Source organism: Chelonia mydas, chromosome 8 (genome assembly GCF_015237465.2).
Source record: "Chelonia mydas isolate rCheMyd1 chromosome 8, rCheMyd1.pri.v2, whole genome shotgun sequence".
NCBI lineage: Eukaryota > Metazoa > Chordata > Testudines > Cheloniidae > Chelonia > Chelonia mydas.
In genome coordinates, this window is record NC_057854.1 from 42,424,081 (window position 1) to 42,443,777 (window position 19,697).

The window sequence follows — 19,697 nt, forward strand, 5'->3', positions numbered from 1 at the left end:
AATAGTCCTGAACCACTTCTTCCTTCACAGAGGGCTGGCCACCTCCTCCCCATGCTGTGCTGCCCAGTGCAAGAGCCTGGGAGCTGACCTTGTTTGTGAAGACAGAGGCAAAAAAAAACATTGAGTACATTAGTTTTTTCCACATACTCTGTCACCAGGTTGCCTCCCTCATTCAGTAAGGGGCTCACACTTCCCTTGGCTTTCTTCTTATTGCCAGCATACCTGAAGAAACCCTTCTTGTTACTGTTAACATCCCTCGCTAGCTGCAACTCCAGGTGTGATTTAGCCTTCCTGATTTCATTCCTACATGCCCAAGCAATATTTAATTAATCATTAATGAAGATGTGGAACAAGACCAGCCCCAGGACAGACCCCTGGGGCAATCTGCTTGATACTGGCTGCAAACTAGACATCGAGCCGTTGATCACTACCCATTGAGCCCAATGATCTAGCCAGCTTTCTATCCACCTTATAGTCCATTCGTCCAATCCATACTTTTTTAACTTGCCCTTGGTGAATCCATGTTGACTGTTCCTGATCACCTTCCTCTCCTCCAACTGCTTCAAAATGGATTCCCTGAGGACCTGCTCCATGATTTTTCCAGGGACTGAGGTGAGGCTGTAGTTCTCCGGATTCTCCTTCTTCCCTTTTTTAAAGATGGACACTATATTTGCCTTTTTCCAGGAACTCCCCCAATCGACATGAGTTTTCAAAGATAATGGAATCACATCCGCCAACTCCTTTAGCATCCGTGGATGCAGTGCCTCCGGCCCCATGGACTTGTGCTCATCCAGCTTTTCTAAATAGTCCTTAACCCATTCTTTCACCACTGAGGGCTGCTTACCTCCACCCCATACTGTGCTACCCAGTGCATCAGTCTGGGAGCTGACCTTGTCTGTGAAGACTGAGGCAAAAAAAGCATTGAATACTTCAGCTTTTTCCATGTCCTCTGTCACTAGGTTGCCTTCCCCCTTCAGTAAGGGTCACATTTTCCCTGACCTTCTTCTTGTTGCTAATATACCTGTAGAAACCCTTCTTGTTACCCTACATGTCCCTTGCTAGCTGCAGCTCCAATGTACTTTGGCCTTCCTGATTACAACTCTGTATGCTGGAGCAATATTTTTATACTCCTCCCTAGTCATCTGTTCAAGTTACCAATTCTTTTAAGCTTCCTTTTTTAGTTTAAGCTCACCGAAGATTTCTCTGTTAAGCCAAGCTGGTCGCCTGCCATATTTACTATTATTTCTGCACATTGGGATGGTTTGTTCCTGCGCCCTCAATAAGGCTTCTTTAAAATACAGCCAGCTCTCCTGGACTCCTTTCCCACTCATATTAGCCTCCCAGGGGATCTTGCCCATCAGTTCCCTGCAGGAGTCAAAGTCTGCTTTTCTGAAGTCCAGGGTCCGTATTTTGCTACTCTCCTTTCTTCCTTTTATCAGGATCCTGAACTCAACCATCTCATGGTCACGGCTGCTTAGGTTGCCACCCACTTCTACTTCCCCTTCCAATTCTTCCCTGTTTGTGAGCAGCAGGTTAAGAGGAGCAAAGCCCCTAGTCGGTTCCTCCAGCACTTGAACCAGGAAGTTGTCCCCGACACTCTCCAAAAACTCCCTGGATTGTGTGTGCACTGCAGTATTGCTCTCCCAGTAGATGTCAGGGTGATTGAAGTCCCCCATGAGAACCAGGGCCTGTGATCTGGATACTTCAGTTAGTTGTCCGAAGAAAGCCTTGTCTACCTCATCTTCCTGGTCTGGTGGTCTAAAGCAGATGACCACCACAACATCACCCTTGTTGCTCTCACCTCAAAACTTAACCCAAAGACTCTCAACAGGCTTTTGAGAGCTCTGAGTAATCATACAGCTCTCTTACATATAGTGCAACTCCTCCACCTTTTCTCCTTCTCCTGTCCTTCCTGAACATTCCTTCAAGTTGCAATGGGGGAGGTTTAGATTGGATATTAGGAAAAACTTTTTCACTAAGAGGGTGGTGAAACACTGGAATGCGTTACCTAGGGAGGTGGTAGAATCTCCTTCCTTAGAGGTTTTTAAGGTCAGGCTTGACAAAGCCCTGGCTGGGATGATTTAACTGGGAATTGGTCCTGCTTCGAGCAGGGGGTTGGACTAGATGACCTTCTGGGGTCCCTTCCAACCCTGATATTCTATGATTCTATGAACATATTATACCCATCCATGACAGTGCTCTAGTCATGTGAGTTACCCCACCAAGTCTCTGTTATTCCAATCGCATAGTAGTTCTTTGACTGTGCCAGGACTTCCAATTCTTCCTGCTTGCTTCCTAGGCCTCTTGAGTTCGTGTACAGGCACCTAAGATAACTAGCTGATTGCCCTACTTCCTCAGTATGAATCAGGAGGCCTCCCTTGTTGCATCCTTCTCCTTGTGTTTCCTCCCAGTATCCCACTTCCCCACCTTCTTCCCGGCTTAGGTCACCATCCCCTGGTGAACCTAGTTTAAAGCCCTCCTCACTAGGTTAGCAAGCCTGCCTGTGAAGATGCTCTTCTATCTCTTTGTTAGGTGGATCCCATCTCTCCCTAGCAATCCTTCTTCCTGGAACTACATCCCATGGTCGAAGAGTCCAAAGCCTTCTCTCCAACACCACCTGCATAACCACGCATTCACCTCCACATTTCGGCGGTCCCTACCTGGGCCTTTTCCTTCAACAGAGAGGATGGACGAGAACACGACTTCTGCCTCAAACTCCTTTATCCTTCTTCCCAGAGCCACGTAGCCTGCAGTGATCCATTCAAGGTCATTCTTGGCAGTATCATTGGTGCCCATGTGGAGAAGTAGGAAGGGGAAGCGGTCCGAGGTCTTGATCAGTCTCGGCAAACACTCCGTCACATCCTGGATTCTAGCTCCAGGCAAGCAGCACACTTCTTGAAGGGCCAAAATCCATTTGCTGTGGATGTAAGATCTGAACTACAGTTTCTGCTAAGAGTCTCCCTGTCTGTTTGGCAGGTGGATGACTCCGTCCCCCTTGGGAGTGAGTCCCGGACCACCGCCACCCATCTCCTGCTCTTGGGAGTGGTGGTTGTGGAACCCCCATCCAAAGGACAATGCATCACATGCCTTCCAGTTGATGGGTTTTCCTTCTGATCCCATCCCTCAGATAACTCTTCCAAACCATTCTCCACCATAGTACCTGTGCAGAGAGCCTCAAAATGGTTTCTTACCTCTGTCTGCATTGGAGGTACATGGGTTCTCCTCTTTCTTCTTCTGGAGGTCACATGCTGCCAATTTTCTTCCCCGTTCTGCATTGCCCTCTCTGATTCTTCAGCATGCTGTGCCTGCAGTACCAAACGCTGACTTCTGTCCAGAAAGCCTTCGTTTTCTCTGATGCAACACGGGGTAGATACTTGGATCTCTAGTCCTTTAAACTTCTCCTCCAATATTGAGACCAGATTGCACTTCATACAGACAAAGTCGCTTCTATCCTCTGGGAGAAAAACAAACATGGCACATCCTGTGCAGGTCACAATAGCTGATCGCTCACTATCCATAATATCTTTGTTCTAAGAGCCTCTGCAGATGTTGTATTTACTGCTCACAGAAGCCTGGAAGGAAAAAAAATTACGAAATTCCTTGTGCAATCTTGATGGCCAGATCATGCAGTCCTCCTGGCTCCATGTCTTAACTATCCACCTGATCTGCTTCCACTCTTGGAGCTGTGATTTTGGGTGGCACTGTCATGGGTGTCCTCCCCTTCAGGTACCGCCTGGACTGGGATACCACTGAGCCCACCTGACCCACCAGCCTGGGCTCCCTTTCATCCTTAATGCTGTGACCAGCTGCAGATACGCTCCTGGCCTCAACATTTCACCAGCACACAGGTAGAGACAAACCCAGCTGCAGAAACACACCGACACTGAAATCAGCTCTGCATGGGAAGGCTGAGCTAAGGAATTGCCCAATACTCAAGTGCACACCCCTCAAGAGGGTAAACCCAAAATTGTGCCATCTTGCACTGCACAGAGAACTGTACAGTGTAAACTCATGAAATTCGCCCCCTCCCTCAATGTGGAGAGGGATATACAACAGTTTTCTGCCCCAAGTTATGATTTCCACACACCCTACTTTTAGACAAAACAAAACAAGTTTATTCACTGCAAAAGATAGATTTCAAGTGATTATAAGGGATAGCCAACAAATCAAAGCAGATTACCTAGCAAATAGAACAAAAACACAATTAATATACTAAGCTTAATATGCTAAAGATATTGGATATTGGATTCAGTCTTTTGTTTCTGAGGTGTTTCCTTCTTTCTTGGGTGGGGAGTCACTGAAGAACAAAGCACAATGATGTCACGTCACTGCCTTAAATAGCATTTGCATATGGCAGGAACCCTTTGTCTCCCAGTTTGACTCCCACCCCCAGTCAGTGGAAAAACACTAGCATTATGATGGAGTCCAGTACCAGGTGACTTGGTCACATGTCCCTGTAGGGTCAGAACAGCCATAACTTGGAAGCTGTTTGCAGTGTCCCCAGGAAGGCTTCCCAGGAAGGCTCCCCGGTGGGTGATTAGCATCTTCTAAGACCTATTGTTCTCCCTAATGGCCCTTTCCTTTTCCGGGTAGTGATCAATGGCTCCATGTCTAGTTGGCAGCCGGTGTCAAGTGGAGTGCCCCAGGGGTCGGTCCTGGGGCCGGTTTTGTTCAATATCTTCATAAATGATCTGGAGGATGGTGTGGATTGCACCCTCAGCAAGTTTGCGGATGATACTAAACTGGGAGGAGTGGTAGATACGCTGGAGGGGAGGGATAGGATACAGAAGGACCTAGACAAATTGGAGGATTGGGCCAAAAGAAATCTGATGAGGTTCAATAAGGATAAGTGCAGGGTCCTACACTTAGGATGGAAGAATCCAATGCACCGCTACAGACTAGGGACCGAATGGCTAGGCAGCAGTTCTGAGGAAAAGGACCTAGGGGTGACAGTGGACGAGAAGCTGGATATGAGTCAGCAGTGTGCCCTTGTTGCCAAGAAGGCCAATGGCATTTTGGGATGTATAAGTAGGGGCATAGCGAGCAGATCGAGGGACGTGATCATGCCCCTCTATTCGACACTGGTGAGGCCTCATCTGGAGTACTGTGTCCAGTTTTGGGCCCCACACTACAAGAAGGATCTGGATAAATTGGAGAGAGTCCAGCGAAGGGCAACAAAAATGATTAGGGGTCTAGAGCACATGACTTATGAGGAGAGGCTGAGGGAGCTGGGATTGTTTAGTCTGCAGAAGAGAAGAATGAGGGGGGATTTGATAGCTGCTTTCAACTACCTGAAAGGGGGTTCCAAAGAGGATGGCTCTAGACTGTTCTCAATGGTAGCAGATGACAGAATGAGGAGTAATGGTCTCAAGTTGCAATGGGGGAGGTTTAGATTGGATATTAGGAAAAACTTTTTCACTAAGAGGGTGGTGAAACACTGGAATGCGTTACCTAGGGAGGTGGTAGAATCTCCTTCCTTAGAGGTTTTTAAGGTCAGGCTTGACAAAGCCCTGGCTGGGATGATTTAACTGGGAATTGGTCCTGCTTCGAGCAGGGGGTTGGACTAGATGACCTTCTGGGGTCCCTTCCATTCCTGATATTCTATGATTCTATGATTTCCAGCTAGCCATCTAGACTGATTGCATTCTGTCTAGTGGGCATTCCCCAGGTGTAAACACATTTGTAATAGATGCATAGACAATATTCCTAACTTCAGATACAAAAATGATACATACGTAAAAATAGGATAATCATATTCCGTAAATCATAACCTTTCCAATGATACTTCACATGACCTATCTAGTATAAAATACATCATAGTTATGCCATAATCATATCATAACAATATCTCTATGAAGAATATGAGGTGAAGTGTCACAGGAACATTTGTTGATGAGTGTGATGGATGATGCACATGTGTTGGATGGGACCAGGTGACAGCTGTGCTTTATGGATGTTGCTGGTGATTGGTTGCTATGTGGTGTGTTTGACTTCACTGAACTGTGGATTCACAGGGTTCTTTAATGTTTGGCCAGGTGGTGGTTGTACTTGAGCATCCTTTGCTGTGTTGGTTTTGTGTTTGAACAGCACGTGCACTGATGCCAAGTCAGCCCCTCAAACAAAGAGGGCAGCATCTTGCAGTGCATTATACATTTCTCTGCTGATTACACCAGCCTGGCTTTTTCGGCCCTCCATTATCCACCAGCCATGATAGTCCTTAGGAGCTGCTTCCCTTGAAAGTCTCTAGTTCTCCACCCGACAACTTCATCCTGCCTCTTCCATGCTGTTATCAGCCTGAAGCTGCGCACCATGCAGTCAGCAGCGAATGGAAGGCCGTGTTTCGGGATGATTAATGAAAACAGAGGATGTCCTACTTTCACCCCAGTTTCCTTTCCATTCCTTGTCAAAGCAGGTCGCTTCCCCAGCCAGTCAGATGTAATTGTTTGCACTTGACACCCATTAATCAACGGGCCTGCGGAGTGGAAGTGTGATCATTACAAATGCCCTTTGTGTGCATAGAATCAGTCCTGGATGATTCTGGGTAGGAGTTTGAATGCTCTTCAGTGTTGGTAGGACAGTGTGTTCGTTGGGAGAGCCATTTCAATAAGTGTTTTATCATTCCTCAGGGCACAATATTTCTGCTGCCCCCACCCCATTGTTATTTATAAGTGAGATCGGGGTCCTATTGTGCAAACATCAGTAAGAGATACCCCTGCTGGGAAGAGTTTACAATTCAAATAAGGAGAGAAGAAGTGACTCACCCAAGATCTCAGCTATAGAGCTGGGATTAGAAACTGGGTTTCCAGTCTCCCACACTGGTACCTTAGCCATTGAACCACACTGATTTCTCCTCTTGTATCGCCTTGCAGTCACATCTGAGCCTGCTCATGTAACATCCCATTCTGTAGCCCCTTGCTATAGTAATGGCTGTGGTGTCACAGAGTCTAGAGTCTCGCCGTAAAGGTTCCCATAGGAAGGTTTGTGGGACAGTGAGGGAGGAAGAAGCCCTTGCTTGAGGAGATTGCCTGGCCCACACAGCTAAGCCTGGTAACGTCTGCGGTGTCTGTTCTGAAGGCTGGGCAAGTGCAGCTACAGGGGTTCTTTTATGGCTGAATGCTCAGTACAGTTTTTAGAGCTCATACTCCCCTGCTTCCCCACAGACAAATCCCCTCAACATGGATGGGTCCAGATCACCAGAGACCAAGTACTAATGGCTCTGAGAGCCTAGCTACTCATAGCTTTAATCCAACTAAAACACAAGAGGCGGTGGGAGAACACAGCATACTCATATCACCTCTTCACCTGGCCTTCCTCCTCCAACCTGCCATGAGCCTGTTCCCTACATGCAGATCCCTGACACCAGGGAGATCCAGGGACAGGGACAGCTGGTGTCACAGAGCCCAGACAGCAGCCACTGAAGGAGTATAATAGAATATCAGGGCTGGAAGGGACCTCAGGAGGTCATCTAGTCCAACCCCCTGCTCAAAGCAGAACCAATCCCCAATTTTTGCCCCAGATCCCTAAATGGCCCCCTTAAGGATTGAACTCACAACTCTGGGTTTAGCAGGCCAATGTTCAAACCACTGAGCTATCCCTCACCCCAAAAGTAAAGAGTAAAGAGTGGCTCCATTAGGGTGACCAGATGTAATGGAGAAAATATCGGGACACATGGGGGAAGCAAAAAAGAAAAAAAAAACGCCGCCAGAGCGGCCAAAGCCACAATATCGGGACGCGGGACAAAGACCTAAAAATCGGGACAGTCCCAATTTTATCGGGACATCTGGTCACCCTAGGCTCCATCCACAGGGACCTTTCCTCTCACAGATCTTGGGGTGTCTGAATAGGAAGTGTCTGGAAATTCATCAGTCATGATCCTGTTCTTACCTTTATCCAATTAGCTCTTGTTCCCCTCTGTGCCTCACACTCAGCCCTTCTCCACCCTGCAGAGACCTGTGCTCCCTTTACCAGCCCTAGTGTGTGATGCTGGTTATAGAGATGTCATCCTCACTGTGGTACCACCGGCTGAGTCAGGGCCCCATTGTGCAGATACCCGTTGAGTTAGTCACCATTCTGCTTATCAGAATGTCTTTTTCCATGAAAAATGGCTTTTCAAACAATACAGTCTCATTTAAAAAATGGGTATAGTTCAAGATTTTCTGTCAAAACAAAAATGTTGGTTTTGATTCATTGTGATTTTAACAGAAAACAAAACATTCTTAGTATATGATTCTCACTGGGGAGGTTTCTCGCTGTGCTCTCTTTTACCCCTCCTCTGCCACTCTTTTCCAATACGAAAAAAGAGTTAAGGAAGTGGGGGGGGGACTAAAAAAAATGACCCCTGAAAGGTGAATGTTCTTTTTCATTCAGATCAAATGGAAATTATTCATTCAGAATTGAATCAAGATGAAAGATTTCATGTTGATGAAAAATGGAAAAATTCTCTGAAAAGTTTCAAACAAAAATTATTGTATTTGAAATATTCCATGGACACTAATTGCCATTTTTGTCCAGTTCTAGTTACCAGTTCAGGGATGTCTATACTGCAGTCCCAGGATGTGATTGCAGTTTGAGCTGACATCAGCCAAGTTAGCTTTAGTGTCGGTACTGGAGCAGTGAAGCTGTGGCAGCGTGCGCGTCACCCCACGCTAGCCCCATGAGTAATTACCCTGGGTTCCAGACAGGTTTTTACAGCCCACTCTGGAGTCTGCACTGCTCCAGCACCTGAACTAGCTACAGGAACGCCAGCTGGGTATGTCAGTTTGAGCTAGCAGCATAAACATACCCATCATGGGGCTGGTAAAGACAACTACTGTAGGCCTTGTTGAGTTAATTATTTCTAGCAAGCACTGAATAAACAAACCATCTGCAAATACATTTGCTCCCTTATTTGACCCACTCTATAGTAAGTCAACGATTCACTAATTCATTCCATGTTGGTGAGCGATTGAAGCCAGCTCTACTACTCAGTGCAATCCTTTCTTTCTGCCTCCTCAGCCAATTTCCAGTCAACGTTCATGCCCAAGCCCATCTGAATGGATTGTGTGCATCAGGCTGCGTGAGAGGCTGCATCAGATGCTGAGATAGTACATTGTTGCGTTACTTTCACCTTCTCATTCTGTAATTACACAGAAAGGCAAGCAGGTTTGCCTGGCTGGAGTTATTCATTACTGTACAAACCCATGCTGCGGATTGCTCATGGGCCTGTTCTCCTTTAGCTGTTTCAGATTTTTCTCTTAATAATGTCTATACTTGGACTGCTGCTGCAAATGACTGGAATCCTCTGAGACTGCAGCAGCAGCCACCAAAAGGGACCTAGAAGGAAATCTGGGCACAGGACAGTGGATGGTGCAACAGAGAGCAGCACCATCCAACTCTCAGCCTCTGAAATCTGCAGCACCTCTTCCAGGCGGGAGTCAAAGGCTGCAGATAGTTGAAGCCCATGGGCATGGATGATGGTGCAGTAGGAGTGTTGTCTGGCACACCCCCATGATGTTCATTGTGGCAGATGTTCCTGGGCTCCTTCGGTGGGGGGATGAAAGAGTATTGGAGACACAGGTCAGGCTGTGTTTGATCAGCACTGACCCACATTGTGGGAGCTAGGGAAGCTTTAGGAGGCCTTGTGCTAGACTCCGGCTGCTGCCATACCCCTTAAGAGGGTGCAGCATCCATTCCTTGCTCTGCTGCCTGTTGCACAAGGTAGGATGGCACCATGGGCCAGCCTTCTCTCTGCCCCTCCTCCTCTTTTCAAATCATTGGCACCTACAGTAGCCTCAGACAGGCATTGGCCCAGATCCTGAGCTGTGTCTGAGCAGTGCCTGCTGCAGCTCACAGGACAAAGGGGATGACAAATTACCATACACCCAGTCCCTGATCCTGGGTCAAGCTGCCTGCCAGACAGGTCCCTGACATAAAGCAGAGCAGCATCTGGGCTGCTGTACTTTGCACCACTGCCAACAGTCTCCAAAGACTGTTCCGACCACAGGGGATGGCTTGGGTACAGCGGTAACCTGGCCATGCCTTCTACTCAGGGCTCAGGAGGGGAAGTGAGGGCTGGTAATTCTCAGACGGAGGGTTTCACAGCTTTCCAAGTGCTTTGAACTGCTGGAGTGGTGTAAAGAGGCCAGAGCTGGGAGCTGTGCAGGGAGCCCAAGGCATAGCCTCTGCATTGGAGTACAATGGGGAAGAGGCAGTTCCTACCCGTGCACAGAGGGAGAATTAACAAGCTTTGCCTTTAATAAGAGGGAAAACATGGAAGGGGAAAGGGAATCTCATGATGGTGGAGACAAGAAGCACGACTGGAGGAACTGGTTGCCACTTTGACCCCAGATTGCAGGCAATACTGGCTCTCCCTCTGAAAGCACATCGAAGCACCATGCTTGCTGCGATGCTCATAACCAAAAACCAAGTATGACAGAGGAAAGAAACTGCCACTAACTCACATCTCCTGCACTTACCAGGAGCCGCATGGCTCTGTCATATGCAGCCTAATGAATGCAGAGTGTGTCCTTTCCAATTACTGCTTTAAACAATATGACAGAGGCATTGTACCAGCATGGGAGAGCCAGGGAGCAGAGAGGCTTGAGTGACTCTTTGTGAAGTTTCCTGCTTCATGTCAGTTTCCTGTCAATTTCCCTAAGTAACAAAGAGGTAATTAAATCTTGCTGGGGTATTCAGAAGCAAAGCTTAACTGAGGGCACTCGTGTATTGAATATTCCAATCTCATCATGTCTCCAAATTAAGCATGCTTATTCACTTCATGCACCCTCCTTTAAAACAGTGGTAATGAAACTGTGAATTAATTCCCTGTCCATATCAAACAAGTGTCCCCCTGCACTGCACAACATTGGGTTCCCTTCCCTCCCCTCTGTAATTTAATATTTCTGCTAAAAAACAAATTGGTATTCACTGGAAAATCAATTTTTCGTTGTTTATTTCGCCTTCCTCTGGGGAGGTGTAGAAATGGAATTACCTCCTGCAGTTGGAACCGTCTCTGAATGTCTAATTGTGGGCTGGGAGCAGATAGATGGTGTCTGAGGCCTGGAAGCCATCAGGGTCTAGCTCACTCACAAAGACAGATGGCTCTCAAAATGTAGGAGCAGCCTGTCAGTCAATCAAAACATCACGAAAGGCTTTCACAAAGCTTGGCATGCAGCCCCATGAACAATGGCATCTCAAGTGAGGTTTTTATTGCAAGCTTCCTGATCCTTGTTTTTTCTTGACGTTTTAGCTGCTGGAGTCATGTGAATACCGGAGAAACCCAGCTTTCATCTGAAAAGTAAGACTGTTTCTTGTCCTGATGTGGTTTGTTTAATAGATTTATACATTTTAAGACCAGAAGGCAACATTAGATCAAGATTCTAGTCTCACTTCCTGTATAGTACAGGCCAGAGAATTTCACCCCTGTATTGAGCCAATTAATAAAGATTGCCATTTATTAAAGGGAGGAATGGGGAGGGTAAGAGCAGGGGATTGTCATGGTGAAGGAGACAATAATAATGCTTGCAGAGAGAATTTTGAACATGTGATGACCAATGACTCAGAAACCAGAAACTCAAATAAATTTGTTAGTCTCTAAGGTGCCACAAGTACTCCTTTTCTTTTTGCGAATACAAACTAACACGGCTGCTACTCTGAAACCTGTCATAATTTTTAAGCCAGTCTCATGCTTTTGGGGGCCTGACATGCTTTTTTGGATGCTTGGTATTGATAATTGCGCATCTGCTGAGTTATTGTCTCTGGTATCACACAGTTAACATCTAGAAAGAAATAGTGCTGATGGCCCTGGGGTACGTGCCTAGACAGACAGCCATGGAATTGAGAACCTGATCCCACAACTAATAATTTCATGTATATACTTATGAGACGGAAAATGTATCCTAATGGCTTAAAGCAAGCCCAGTCAAAAACTCTCCAAGAACAGAGAGGCAGTTCTCACCTCATCAGAGCATGTATGGCACAAACCCAGCCCAGCCTCACAGGAACAAAGGATGCTGGTCTGGGCAACAACAAAAGACTCTGAATGAGTCACACCCACCTCCCCCTTTGATCATAGAATCATAGAATCGTAGAATATTAGGGTTGGAAGAGACCTCAGGAGGTCATCAAGTCCAATCCCCTGCTCAAAGCAGGAACAACACCAACTAAATCATCCCAGCCAAGACTTTGTCAATCTGGGCCTTCAAAATCTCTAAGGATGGAGATTTCACCACCTCCCTAGGTAACCCATTCCAGGGCTTCACCACCCTCCTAGTGAAATAGTGTTTCCTAATATCCAACCTAGACCTCCCCCACTGCAACTTGAGACCATTGCTTCTTGTTCTGTCATCTGCCACCACTGAGAACAGCCTAGCTCCATCCTCTTTGGAACCCCCCTTCAGGTAATTGAAGACTACTATCAAATCCCCCCTAAATCTTCTCTTCTGCAGACTAAACAAACCCAGTTCCCTCAGCCTCTCCTCGTAAGTCGGGTGCCCCAGCTCACTAATCATTTTCGTTGCCCTCCACTGGACTCTCTCCAATTTGTCCACATCCTTTCTGAAGTGGGGGGACCAAAACTGGACACAGTACTCCAGGTGTGGCCTCACCAGTGCCGAATAGAGGGGAATAATCACTTCCCTCGATCTGCTGGCAATGCTCCTACTAATACAGCCCAATATTGTTACCAGACGTGCCTGTTACTTTGCAGTATGCTCACTTATTTATTATTATCTTCGGGGGGGCAGGGTGTTCTGTAATTCTATTAATGTACTGCTTATGTCACTTTTGTGTTCATATGGAGCTCTACTTCTTCCTTCTGCAAGTCCCCTCCCAATGGAGCTATCCTGCAGGACCTCAGTTCCCCAGGACTGGATTCCTCCAGCCCTAGGACTAGATGAACACACACACACACACACACACACATACACACACACCAGAGCAAGTCTGAGCAGACCGGGTCAATCAGCACTCTCAAGCTGATCCCCTTATATGTCCCTGTACTCAATGGGCTGGTTTAAGCAGCACCTTCCAGCTGTCACCCTTATGTGCCCCTCGTCTCAATAGGCTGGGCTGAGCAGCACTTTCAGGTGCCACCCCAACCCCCGCCCCCTTATGTGCTACAGGTTTAACATGTCCCTATCCCACTTTCACATCACAATTGTACTGGCAGTAACCCACTTGATGAGCAAACCCCACAGTATTTTTGGGCGCTACAGGGATCTTTAGCTTAGGTAAAAGAAGCGTTGCTGCAGAGTAAATGGGGAAAGCTAAAAACACAAAAGAGTAAAGTTCAGAGAGAGAGAGAGAGAAGCAACCAGCTTAACCATAAAAGTTATTTATTGAATAATAGTGATAACTACACAAGGAGAGCCGAAACCAACATAACATTATTAAAGGTTAATAGAATCATAGAATATCAGGGTTGGAAGGGACCCCAGAAGGTCATCTAGTCCAACCCCCTGCTCGAAGCAGGACCAATTCCCAGTTAAATCATCCCAGCCAGGGCTTTGTCAAGCCTGACCTTAAAAACCTCTAAGGAAGGAGATTCTACCACCTCCCTAGGTAACGCATTCCAGTGTTTCACCACCCTCTTAGTGAAAAAGTTTTTCCTAATATCCAATCTAAACCTCCCCCATTGCAACTTGAGACCATTACTCCTCGTTCTGTCATCTGCTACCATTGAGAACAGTCTAGAGCCATCCTCCTTGGAACCCCCTTTCAGGTAGTTGAAAGCAGCTATCAAATCCCCCCTCATTCTTCTCTTCTGCAGACTAAACAATCCCAGCTCCCTCAGCCTCTCCTCATAAGTCATGTGCTCTAGACCCCTAATCATTTTTGTTGCCCTTCGCTGGACTCTCTCCAATTTATCCACATCCTTCTTGTAGTGTGGGGCCCAAAACTGGACACAGTACTCCAGATGAGGCCTCACCAATGTCGAATAGAGGGGAACGATCACGTCCCTCGATCTGCTCGCTATGCCCCTACTTATACATCCCAAAATGCCATTGGCCTTCTTGGCAACAAGGGCACACTGCTGACTCATATCCAGCTTCTCGTCCACTGTCACCCCTAGGTCCTTTTCCGCAGAACTGCTACCTAGCCATTCGGTCCCTAGTCTGTAGCGGTGCATTGGATTCTTCCATCCTAAGTGTAGGACCCTGCACTTATCCTTATTGAACCTCATCAGATTTCTTTTGGCCCAAACCTCCAATTTGTCTAGGTCCTTCTGTATCCTATCCCTCCCCTCCAGCGTATCTACCACTCCTCCCAGTTTAGTATCATCCGCAAATTTGCTGAGAGTGCAATCCACACCATCCTCCAGATCATTTATGAAGATATTGAACAAAACCGGCCCCAGGACCGACCCCTGGGGCACTCCACTTGACACCAGCTGCCAACTAGACATGGAGCCATTGATCACTACCCGTTGAGCCCGACAATCTAGCCAGCTTTCTACCCACCTTATAGTGCATTCATCCAGCCCATACTTCCTTAACTTGCTGACAAGAATACTGTGGGAGACCGTGTCAAAAGCTTTGCTAAAGTCAAGAAACAATACATCCACTGCTTTCCCTTCATCCACAGAACCAGTAATCTCATCGTAAAAGGCGATTAGATTAGTCAGGCATGACCTTCCCTTGGTGAATCCATGCTGACTGTTCCTGATCACTTTCCTCTCATGTAAGTGCTTCAGGATTGATTCTTTGAGGACCTGCTCCATGATTTTTCCAGGGACTGAGGTGAGGCTGACTGGCCTGTAGTTCCCAGGATCCTCCTTCTTCCCTTTTTTAAAGATTGGCACTACATTAGCCTTTTTCCAGTCATCCGGGACTTCCCCTGTTCGCCATGAGTTTTCAAAGATAAGAGAAGAAAAGGTAGAGAAGAAAACAGAGAGATAGGAGAGAGCGGGAGAGAGAGAAAGGGATCTCACCCACTCCCTGAAGCGTGAACTGGTCGGGGTTCCCAGGTGATGGTGATAGCTCAGGTTCCTGAGTGCTGGACACAGCCAGAGCCCCCAGCACGATCAGTCAGGAGATGGAGTCCCAGTGGAACTGATGCAGAGTTTGGATCCATGCATCAGAACACTTACTTGGGCATAGGTAGGGGTTTTTGGAGAGAAAATACAATGGTTCAAGGGAGAACACTAGATTTATTTATGGGTAAACCGATGACTTAAGGGTTTTCTTTAGGCTAGGCAATAGGAACTGATCACTCTTGGCTATGAGTAGTGTTTTCTTCCAGGGAGCTCACAATGCAACTAGGCTGCTTCAAGGATTTATTACTAGAATTGGTCTGATAATTGCTGAGCTGGGTGTGTGCAGGTGTAGGTTCATTAACATCTGGAACAGAGATTCCCATGATGCAGTGCATCCCTGCTTTTCTGGTCCCAGAGTTCAGTGTGGTTTTCTGTTCTTCATTCTTTATGCTAATCCCTGTCCCATCTTTCATGCAGATGAGGCTAGGGGAGTTGTCTCTGTTCTTCATTCTGTATGCTAATGGAGATGTCTTAATCTTGTCACCCTTGTCAGGCGGGGTCTAGGTGTGTCTCCCAACGCCCTTCATTGCTCTCTGCAAGCTTTTTCTCTGATCGGTTTTGGTTAAAGCAGAAACTGGTGCGGGGGGTGTCTTATATGAGTCAGACAGGCTAGATACTGCGATCTGGTTCCCCAAAAACACAGAGCTGACTGGTATCAGTATGCCATTGGCCTTCTTGGCAACAAGGGCACACTCTTGACTCATATCCAGCTTCTCATCCACTGTAATCCCCAGGTCCTTTTCTGCAGAACTACCCCTTAGCCAGTCAGTCCCCAGCCTGTAGTGGTACATACGATTCTTCCTTCGTAAATGTAGAACTCTGCACTTGTCCTTGTTGAACCTCATCAGATTTCTTTTGGCCCAATCCTCCAATTTGTCTAGGTTACTCTGGACCCTATCCCTACCCTCCAGCATATCTACCTCTCCCCGCAGTTTAGTGTCATCTGTGAACTTTCTGAGGGTGTAATTAATCCCATCATCCAGATTATTAATAAAGATGTTGAACAAAACCGGCCACAGGACCAACCCCTGGGGCACTCCGCTTGATACTGGCTGACAACTAGACATCAGGCCGTAGGTCACTATCCATTGAGCCCGACAAACTAGCCAGCTTTCTATACACCTTATAGTCCATTCATCCAGCCCATACTTTTTTAACTTGTTGGCAAGAATACTGTGGGAGACCGTATCAAAAGCTTTGCTAAAGTCAAGATATATCACATCCACTGCTTTCTCCATATCCACAGAGCCAGTTATCCCATCATAGAAGGCAATCAGGTTAGTCAGGCATGACTTGCCCTTGTTGAATCCATGTTGACTGTTCCTGATCACCTTCTTCTCCTCCAACTGCTTCAGAATGGATTCCTTGAGGACCTGCTCCATGATTTTGCCGGGGACTGAAGTGAAGCTGAGCAGTCTGTAGTTCCCCGGGTTCTCTTTTTTCCCTTTTTTTAAATATGGACACTATATTCGCCTTTTTCCAGTCGTCCGGGACCTCCCCAGATCAACATGAGTTTTCAAAGATAATGGCTAATGGCTCTGCAACCACGTCAGCCAACTCCCTCAGCACCCTTGGATGCATTAGATCTGGACCCATGGACTTGTGCATGTCCAGCTTTTCTAAATAGTCCTTAACCCATTCTTTCACCACCGAAGGCTGCTCACCTCCTCCCCACACTGTGTTGCCCAGTGCAGCAGTCTGGGAGCTGCCCTTGTCTGTGAAGACTGAGGCAAAAAAAGCATTTAGTACTTCAGCTTTTTCCCCATCCTCTGTCACTAGGTTGCCACCCCCATTCAGTAAGGGTCACACTTTCCCTGATCTTCTTCTTGTTGCTAACATACCTGTAGAAACCCTTCTTGTTACCTTTCACATCCCTTGCTCGCTGCAACTCCAGCTGTGCCTTGGCCTTCCTGATTACACCCCTGCAAGCTCTAGCTATATTTTTATACTCCTCCCTAGTAATCTGTCCAAATTTCCACTTCTTGTAAGCTTCCTTTTTTAGTTTAAGCTCACTGAAGATTTCTCTGTTAAGCCAAGCTGGTCGCCTGCCATATTTACTATTATTTCTGCACATTGGGATGGTTTGTTCCTGCGCCCCCAATAAGGCTTCTTAAAAATACAGCCAGCTGTCCTGGACTCCTTGCCCCCTCATATTAGCCTCCCAGGGAATCCTGCCCATCTGTTACCTAAGGGAGTCTAAATCTGCTTTTCTGAAGTCCGGGGTCTGTATTCTGCTGCTCTTCTTTCTTCCTTTCAGGATCCTGAACTCGACCATCTCATGATCACTGCTGCACAGGTTGCCACCCACTTCTACTTCCCCTACTAATTCTTCCCTGTTTGTAAGCAGCAAGTCAAGAGGAGCAAAGCCCCTAGTCGGTTCCTCCAGCACTTGCACCAGGAAGTTGTCCCCAACACTCTCCAAAAACTCCCTGGATTGTGTGTGCACTGCAGTATTGCTCTCCCAGTAGATGTCAGAGTGATTGAAGTCCCCCATGAGAACCAGGGCCTGTGATCTGGATACTTCAGTTAGTTGTCCGAAGAAAGCCTTGTCTACCTCATCCTTCTTATCCGGTGATCTATAGTACACACCCACCGTGTCATCACCCTTGTTGTTCTCGTCTCTAAACTTAACCCAAAAACTCTCAACAGGCTTTTCTCCAGTTTCAAACTGGAGCTCTGAGCAATCATACCACTCTCTTACATACAGTGCAACTCCTCCACCTTTCCTCCTGTACCTGTCCTTCTGAACAGTTTATACCCATCCATGACAGTGCTCCAGTCATGTGACCTGCCCAACCAAGTTTCTGTTATTGCAATCACATCATAGTTCCTTGACTGTGCCAGGACTTCCAATTCTTCCTAGGCTTCTTGAGTTCGTGTACAGGCACCTAAGATAACTAGCCAATTGCCCTACTTTCTCAGTATGAATCAGGAGGCTTCCCATCTTGTACGCTCCTCCTTGTGTTTCCTCCCACTCCCCCACTTACCTTGGGACTTAGGTCACCATCCCCCAGGGAACCTAGTTTAAAGCCCTCCTCACTAGGTTAGCAAGCCTGCCTGTGAAGATGCTCTTCCCTCTCTTCATTAGGTGGATCCCATCTGTTCCTAGCAATCCTTCTTCCTGAAACAACATCCCATGGTTGAAAAGTCCAAAGCCTTCTCTCTGACACCACCTGCATAACCATGCATTCACCTCCACAATTCGGCGGTCCCTACCTGGGCCTTTTCCTTCAACAGAGAGGATGGACGAGAACACGACTTCTGCCTCAAACTCCTTTATCCTTCTTCCCAGAGCCACGTAGCCTGCAGTGATCCACTCAAGGTCATTCTTGGTAGTATCATTGGTGCCCACGTGGAGAAGTAGGAAGGGGTAGCGGTCCGAGATCTTGATCAGTCTCGGCAAACACTCCGTCACATCCTGGATTCTAGCTCCAGGCAAGCAACACACTTCTTGAAGGGCCAAAATCCATTTGCTGTGAATGTAAGATCTGAACTACAGTTTCTGCTAAGAGTCTCCCTGTCTGGTCGGCAGATGGATGACTCCATCCCCCTTAGGAGGGAGTCCCCAACCACCACCACCCATCTCCTCCTCTTGGGAATGGTGGTCATGGAACCCCCATCCCTAGGACAATGCATCCCATGCCTTCCGGCCGATGGCGTCTCCTTCTGATACCTTCTCTCAGAGGGCTCTTCCAAATCCTTCTCCACAGTAGTACCTGCGGAGAGAGCCTCAAAATGGTTTCTTACCTCTATCTGCATTGGGGGTACATAGGTTCTCTTCTTTCTTCTTCTGGAGGTCACCTGCTGAAAATACTCTTCCCCATTCTGCACTGCACTCTCTGATACTTCAGCATGCTGTGCCTGCAGGACCAAACACTGACTTCTATCCAGAAAATCTTCATTTTCTCTGATGCAACGCAGGGTTGATACCTGGTTCTCTAGTCCTCTAACCTTCTCTTCCAAAATGCAGACCAGCTTGCATTTCATACAGACGAAGTCGCTTCTGTACTCTGGGAGAAAGACAAACATGACACATTCTGAGCAGGTCACAACAGCTGATCGCTCACTATCCATTTCTCCCTTCTAAGAGGCTCCTCAGATGTTGTAAGAACTGTTCGCAGGAGGCTGAAAGGCAGAAACACTCTGTGCAAAATCCTCCCAGGCAAACTCCCTCTGTTTGCCTGTCCTCGGTTCACTGCTCACTCGGTTTGCAACTGGCTGCCTTTTTATAAGGCTGCTGGCTCGAAGCAGGTAGCCCGGCTCAAAGCCTTCCCTCTAATCAGCCACTCAAGGCCCATCTGGAACAAAGCACTCCCAATTCACACTTTTCAGTCAAACACCCACACGGTCAAACAGCCGTACTATTCAAACAAACAAGCACAGTTTTGGACTGCAATGGGGTAATGCTCACCTGACTCTGGAGCGGGAGCAGCGGGTGCAAAGCCAAGAGGGAAGAAAGGACATGATAAATGGGAGAGACACTTGCCATGCTCTTCCTCTCTCTTCCACCTACACCTACAGACACCACACCAAGAGACTGAAGCACTGATCAAAGGGGAGAGCCTGGCTGAAGAGCAACCAGCCAGCCTGTGGTGAGAAGCATCTAAGTGGGAAGGGCATTGAAAGTGTTAAGATCAGCTTAGAATGTGTTTTGCTTTTATTTCATTTGACCAAATCTGACTTA

The 19,697-nt window shown here is 47.2% G+C and overlaps 1 long non-coding RNA gene across 1 annotated transcript; it reads left to right on the top strand.

The window, feature by feature from the left end:
- Window positions 1-740: 740 nt before the first annotated feature.
- On the top strand, window positions 741-16,792 carry LOC122466866. The gene is made up of 3 exons (XR_006292771.1): window positions 741-944; window positions 14,594-14,597; window positions 16,743-16,792. It is a non-coding gene; the product is annotated as an uncharacterized LOC122466866 (long non-coding RNA).
- The last annotated feature ends 2,905 nt before the right edge of the window (window positions 16,793-19,697 follow it).